General features: G+C 31.4%; 1 long non-coding RNA gene across 2 annotated transcripts; it reads right to left on the bottom strand.

The window, feature by feature from the left end:
- Positions 1–474: 474 nt before the first annotated feature.
- LOC110230324 lies at positions 475–5,446 on the bottom strand. 2 transcript variants are annotated; one of them, XR_002333438.1, is made up of 4 exons: positions 5,277–5,446; positions 4,895–4,986; positions 4,231–4,380; positions 475–763 (listed from the first exon to the last, which is right to left on the bottom strand). It is a non-coding gene; the product is annotated as an uncharacterized LOC110230324 (long non-coding RNA). The 2 variants fall into 2 exon arrangements; XR_002333439.1 differs by having other exon boundaries at positions 4,895–4,973; positions 5,277–5,444.
- Between the last annotated feature and the right edge of the window lie 575 nt (positions 5,447–6,021).

Genomic DNA, 6,021 nt, shown 5'->3' with positions numbered 1-6,021 from the left:
AATTTTCCAAATATGGAAGAAAACTTTATGTATAAAAAATATTTGAAATTTTGATACATATATTTATGATAAGTATATTTAATATTTGTATTTTTGGTTATTATTATTTTTAGTTTTGTTATTTTTAATTAATTGCATATGTTTTTAATTAATTGTATAATATATATATATATATATATATATATGTATGTTCTGTTTGTAATAATATTAAAATATTCTCGTAGTTCAATGTTTGAGTGTCTCTTATTAGTGTAATAGGTCAGCAGTTCGAATCTTTGAAGATGCCATTTTTTCTTCTTATTTTCTGGTGAAACGACGTCGTTTGAAAACTTCAAAACGACGTCGTTTTGATCTAACTGAGACTTCTAACGGATTGTTAACAGCATTAGCGTCATTTTAACGGGGACTTAACGTGATGCCTAATTTGGCCAGGTCAACGAAAACTTAGCTATTTTCAGACAGGTCAACATAAACTTTGTGATTAAAAAGACATTTCGAGAGTTTATGCTTTAATCGTCCCAAATTTGAAAGTTGGCGCATTTTTCGACATTTTTCCCGTTTTAAAATACCAATATTTTGCTAAAAGATCCTCCCAACATATCTACTATACATTTTTGCAACAGTTTTTGGGGTCCCCAATCGGGTCAAAATTATGACCCGGAAATCTTCTCAATTTGACCCGCAATCTTGACATTCGGATCTTGCCTAATTTGATAGTTTGCTCCGATTTTTATTCACCAAATCTTTCCTTAGTTGCTGCGACCTACATTCAAGGCTTAAATGATTAAGTTTCTAAAATGAATCTCATTTAAAGATACACAAAATATTTGCAGTTATAACAATACTTAAGCAGAAATTGGCAAGATATATACTCTTGCCTATTAAAACGTAAGAGTTATTATTCCATTAATCTATTCTTTCTATCAACTAAAAGAATCATAGTCTCAACTTATCGACTTGGAAATTAGTTAATACCTAGAAGATTTTATCCTTATTCTCTTAACAATCAACCTAGCATATTCTCTGTTATTCCAATTACTAAGATCCCAAAATATATTCAATCCTTGCTCATCAAGATTTTTTCTATTATTCACCTAAACCTAATACATCCTACCAATTTAAACTATACTAGGATATGACCCGCGGTACACCGCGGGTTAATTATTTGATTTTTTAATTTTTTATAAATTGAAGAATTTGTTGTGTATTTTATTTTTTGTTGTATACCGCGGATCAGTTTTTTGTAACTAATTTTAAAAATTTTAAGTTGTATTTATTTCTTTAGTATATAAGATTGTATAATTGTATTTGAATGTTAATTGTAGGATTTCACCCGTGGTATACCGTCTCGTATTAATATCGACCTAAACTCGTCCCATCATATAAAAAATATTTAATCGCGGTGTACAGCGGGTCAAATATGATGATATAGTGCAAATATAACAAATTTGGGTTAATTTTTTTAAATCTATCTACCTAATTTAAACATAAATATAGGATGTTCATTTTATATGACCGAAAGATGTTATTTTGAATTATTATAAAATACATATAGTTAAAAATCCTAATTTTAAAATTTTTATGATTACGTTATTTTGATAAATTATAACATCGTCCGGTCATATAACTTCTCCTACAATAGTATAAATTTTTTATATGAATAATGAAAAGAATAAAACCTGAGAATTGAAAAACGAATGATAAATAGTTTACTCTTATTGTCTTATGGAAGAAAAAAAAGAATAAAACCTGAGAATTGAAAAACTATAATTTATTTCCCTAAATCTTAAAATTCACTTTCCATTTTCTTAATATATCAAATAACCCCCTGCTATGCTTCTATCAAATAACCGGTTAACTATCAAACCTCATGAGACTCGCGTATCTCTTCAAATTCGGCAATGTTTATTTGGACACAGACATGATTGTTTTTTCTTCGTTTGTAATTAACAATGAAACCTTCCACTAAGATTCTTTTTTTTTTCAATTGAAACCCTAATTAAACCAATTTGTATAAAAATCCCATCAGGATTGTTTGGGTTGATAATAATTAACCAATAAAGATTAGTCCAGGCCCATATAAGTTGTCACGTCATCAATTACAATTACGTTTTTCTTCCCATAGCCCATTTGGTAAGATACGGTTCAAGCTGAAATCGAAACTCGAACCGGACTGTGATGGTGGTTTCCGATGGCGGCGAGCGAGTGAAGCTTAACGTTGGCGGCGAAGTCTTCGAAACCAACGCGTCTACAATTCAGTCATGTTGCCCAAACTCTCTTCTTGCGGCTCTATCGACTCCAACCTCCCATGGCTCAAATCCGGTTTTCATCGATCATGACCCGGATACTTTCGCCGTCATTCTCAATCTCCTCCGTACTGGTCGACTCCGAGCTAATTCCTCCGGCGTTTTCTCCAAGCAAGAGCTACACGATGAGGCTATGTATTACGGCGTCGAATCACTCCTCAGATTGGCGATGTTACCGCCGTTGCTGCTAGGTTTTGATATGTATCTGTTTCGATGGAGGCGGTGATAGCGTACAGAGAAGTTGTGAAATAGATGGAGGCTTACCAAGCAATCAGCAAGAGTTTCCAAGCCGATATGGCGATATGGATCCGTTTCAATGGAGGCGGTGATTGCGTCAATAACTTGTGTTAGGAATTACACCCGCGAACCAAACCTCACGGTAACAGGTAACAATTGGCTTCTGTTCTCTAATTAGATTATAGATTTCTCGAGTACCTTACATGTCTCTTTTCCAGTTATTTGGCCACCAATCATACTTATCCCGATTTTCTGTGATTTGAAGAGTAGAAAGTAAAGATTGAACCATGACTTGTGATATAAAGAAAGCTAAGAATCAGAACAACCATCTTTTTCTTCAAGTCTGTTATATATTTAACTAAATAGTCTCACATATACTGAGACTTACAAATCAATTTTTACATATTGTTGTTGAAATCCTCCATAGATTCAAAGTAAATAAGGAATTTGGTTAAACTAACTCTCATTAGTCATAATCATAAAAGTCAATACACTACTGTAAGTGTAAGTTAAGCACATCCCTGTAGATCTATTTCTAAACAGAATGTTCACGTTTTTCATTCAACAGAAAGAAGAAGTTCAACATCTTGATCACAGTGGAGGGCTCTTACAGTATGAAACCTTGGTTTACATCTGCAGGTTAGTTCTTTCAGAATACTTAGTGTTAGGAGAAATATTCACATTGACATATGTTATTGAGAAAAGCAAAATAGAAACTTTTAAAAGTTGTAAACACACAGTTTATTCAATAACCAATTGGAAAAGCTGGAAAACCAAACTTGAAGCAAACACGTAAATCATTGCAAAAACCATAATATTAAAACAACAATAAGTAATCAAAATAAAAGAACATGGATCAAAGCAACTGAAAACCAAATTAAAACTCCAAACCACAGTAGCAATTCAATCTTTTTACTCAATCTTGACTTTAAGACTAAAAACCATCAACAGGTCTTGTATATTGGCGCCACAAGTGGAACACCTTCAACAGATGATGCAGCCATTGTTGCTGGTAAGGTTTCTGAACTTGTAATATATTGCAATATGGTGATGAGAAAGAATGTGTTTAGAGAGTGGAAAATGAACGACTATTTATAGAGTTTGGATAGCTAGTATGTTATAGGGTTTAGAGAATATTTAAAAATCTTGATGAGCAAGCATTTCGTATAATTCAAAATCTTTTAAGTTGGGAAATACAGAGAATATGCTAGGTTGATGCTTAAACAAATTACGATAAAATCTTTTGGTTATGAAGCAATTTCCTTTTCGATAAAGTGAAATGAATATCGAATTATATGTAGGAAACAAATGATAAATGTAGCATTAAAATAGGAAACAGTTTGCCTTACGAAAATCAATTTGTTATAACTACATATACTCTCCATATCTTGAAAAAATCAGAGAGTAAATGTCTATTGGATTTAATGTAAGGAGTATTGATTAAGGAATGATCCGAGTCAAATATTTCGGGTAAAATAATCAAAATTGGAAGGATCCGAGAGTCATTAATTCCGGGTCGAAATCATTAAATTTCCGGGTCAAAATTAAACAAATTTTGACCCGATTGGGGACCCCAAAAACTGCTGCAAAAATGTATAGTAGATAAATAGCCGCTCATTTCTTCATTTCTATTCACAGTATCTATCATTTCCCATTTGCAATATCAAAGAAAATACTCTACACTTACCAGCACTAATGGCCTCACAATTTGCTCTGTTGAGAGATGTAAGACCTTACAAAACCTCTTGGCGTGTGCAGGTGAAGGTTCTCGATTCTTAGCGCCAATATACCAACAACACTGGTGAAACCCTTGAAGTAGTCTTGACTGATTCACAAGCTTATCAAAATAGGTATGTTTAGTTTAACTTTTTCATTTTATATTTGCTTTATGGTAAGCAAAACCCACAGTCAATCAAGCAGATATTTGACTTACAATCTACTTACATTTTTTCCATATTCAATGCTTAATCTTTCTAAAGTAAGCAACACCTAAGCCGTTCAACTTGCAGTTAATGGGTAATAAAAAAAAAGGTATGTTTAGTTTACCTTTTTTTTCTGTACAAATTTGCTTTATGGTTAGCAAAACCCACAATCAATCAGAAATGATATTTGACTAACAATCTAATTACTATTTTTTTTTTCCAGATTCAATGCTCTAGCTTTTCAAAGAAAGGAACAATTAAGCAGCATAATTGCCATTGTATTGGTACTCTTTATTTTACTTGCGTATACACTCATACTTTCATTATATTTGGGACACTAATTTTGTTTTGATCTATTCAATTTATGTATCAACAATCATCAGCATCTAATTCATTCATTTTCTAAGCTCTTAGTAAAAAAAGTCTTACCTTCTCTTCTTTTTGTGACTGTTATTCGATGTAGAGTGACTTGCCCAAGCTTGAATATATCCATCTACTATGCTTCATCCTATCAAAATGAGCTTATATGATAAGCAAAACATATCATTTGTTAGCTAAAGCAACTTTATAGATGCGAGACATTGGAAATGACAGAGAATTACAAACACACTTGATATAACTTTGTTTCATATTTAATATGATCAATCCTATATATCATTCGGAAATTCGGATACGGTTCCTATTTAAAACAATACTAAAGTGAACACAGAAAATCTTGATCCGATCTAAGTAATTCGAAATTGGAAATTAACAGTCATGAAATTGAATCTACTTACAAATTCATAGAACCGAGAGTAAATTTGAGGATTACCTTATGAGGTATGAATCAGCTATTCACATGTAGAACCGATTATGGTCAAATACTCTTCGAATTGAACGACAATCTGATTTTCAATTTCAGCTGTTCTATCGAAATTGGAAACGAAAGAAGCAGATGAGAACGGTATCGAAGATGATCTACAGTGTCGTCTGATTATATTTTTACAGATACATTTTCATCAAAAACAAGTTATGGAGTTGGGCTTGGGTAGCAACTAAAGAGTGGGCTGGGCAGAATGTTAATTGGGCTTTTAATCTAATTAACATTTTTCGTAAGACACAAGTTTTGATTTGCTAAGTAGATTCAAACCTATAAACTGATGCAAACTATTTGAATAAATAAGTTTGTTAGAGCATGATTATTGGTAGTATCTTAGAAATAAATCTTAGGAATATTGGTAATATATTTAAGTAGTATTTTTGGTTAAGATTTTTGTGTGATTAATGGTAGGTTCTTAACATGTGGTTCTTATAAAAAAAATATTAATATAAAAATAAAATTTATAATTATAGAAAATTTAATAATTGTTGCAAATTAAAAAAATTAAAACATACATAGATACAATTTATAACATAAATAACATAAAGCACAAAAAAAAAAATTCTTATTTTGTTTGATTTTTTAACCAATCACAATGTGACACCTTGCAACATCTTAAGTTAAGAAAAACATCTTAACTTAGATACAAATCTTAACTTTAAGATGTTGGTTTGATTATTTTTAATCAACTTTAATC

This window comes from Arabidopsis lyrata (genome assembly GCF_000004255.2).
Source record: "Arabidopsis lyrata subsp. lyrata unplaced genomic scaffold ARALYscaffold_3, whole genome shotgun sequence".
NCBI classification, from domain to species: Eukaryota; Viridiplantae; Streptophyta; class Magnoliopsida; order Brassicales; family Brassicaceae; genus Arabidopsis; species Arabidopsis lyrata.
This window is presented reverse-complemented; position numbering and strand designations above follow the sequence as displayed.